Here is a 1584-nt window from a genome sequence, read left to right as displayed (position 1 = left end):
AGTATATACGAATTTACAGCTAGGTAGGCCACGTTTCCGAAATACAGGCCTAAATCGACCTAAAACTACTGGACTATTAATAATTTTATGGTGTTAATTGCTTATTATATCAGAAATAATATTATAAATGTCACGAAAAGTATGGCATCCAGAAACATTAAGAAGCTATATATTATAAGCATTATATAATATTGTTTAAGACATACATAACACTAGTATATAATATAAGAATTCTAAGTTTCACGAAGATTTACGTCATCTTTTAGGAGAAATACAACCATGGTAATGAGCCAAAAAACAAATATTTTTGCTTTTACCCAACGGAGTATATAGTGTTAAATTTCGCTACAGATTCCAATTACTGTAATAATATGGTAATTTAATACTGAAATATAAACAACTTGGAAGGAATGCAAATGGTGTTTATTTCGACATTGTTTTAACTATTTTTAAATAAATACATAATAATCAAATTTATATGAAAACAATGGTATTGTAGAGTACTGTTATTTATTCAGTTTCGTGAATTCTTTTTTTGGGATTTTTTTATAGATCGCACGCAATCGTTTACTTACATTGCCGATCATGCAATTTTATACCTACGCTAAATCTAGCGTAGGCACAAAATTGCATTACACAAAAAAATCGCCACGATGAGCGCTGAACAGATGAATGTCTTCAAGCTATTGAAGATAATATCCTTCAGAGAGATTAACATGCTAGTGACATACTAGCTCTAGCACCTCCTTTTCAAGTGCCAAGACGGTTAACTGCATCGAAGTGATAGAATACTCACTGATATTGTTTTTGAGTTTTTCTTATTTAATTAGGGTGCTGTTGTAATATTATTTTATAATATACCGGTCGTTTTATAGAAGTGGCAAACAAACAAGGTTTGAATAAACATATAGGAATCTTTATTCCTATATCTTATTTTTTAAGTATGTCTTAAGTTATTTAATAGCGTTTTTTTTTCTTTTTGAATACTATAAATAGTGGTAATAACACTAATTAATAGCTTAATACAAAAAATGTGTAATGTTGTTTGTAAAATTAACATTAAAGTATATATTATTGAAAACTGATGGATCATATCCAGACTTAGAAAACATTTACTATGTAAAAGAAAAAAATAGACTATGTTTAATAAAAGGTCTATTGTCACTAGTCATATATTTAGTTTTATTAACAACTAGCTGTTAGCCCGCAACTTCGCAGGTGTGGTCGGAAGAAAGATAGTTTCGAGTTTTTCTTCGAATAATTCTCGTGGGATTTCTGGGATGAATACTATCCTTTATCATAGCTTAAATAGCTTATTTCATCCAAAACGATACTGTGGTTTATGCGTGAAGAGATAGACAGATGTACTTTCGTCTTTCTATTATTAGTTAGTAGAGAATATAGGATGTATATTTTCGACTATAATCATCATCATCATCATCATCAGCCCATATATGTTCCCACTGCTGGGACATAGACCTCCTATGAGGGTTCAGGCCATAATCGACCACGCTGGCCAAGTGCGGGTTGGCAGATGTCACATGTCGTCGAACTTTGGATTCTTGGACATGCCGGTTTCCTCAC

The sequence above is a fragment of the Zerene cesonia genome, chromosome 3 (genome assembly GCF_012273895.1).
Source record: "Zerene cesonia ecotype Mississippi chromosome 3, Zerene_cesonia_1.1, whole genome shotgun sequence".
Classification (NCBI taxonomy): domain Eukaryota; kingdom Metazoa; phylum Arthropoda; class Insecta; order Lepidoptera; family Pieridae; genus Zerene; species Zerene cesonia.
This window is presented reverse-complemented; position numbering follows the sequence as displayed.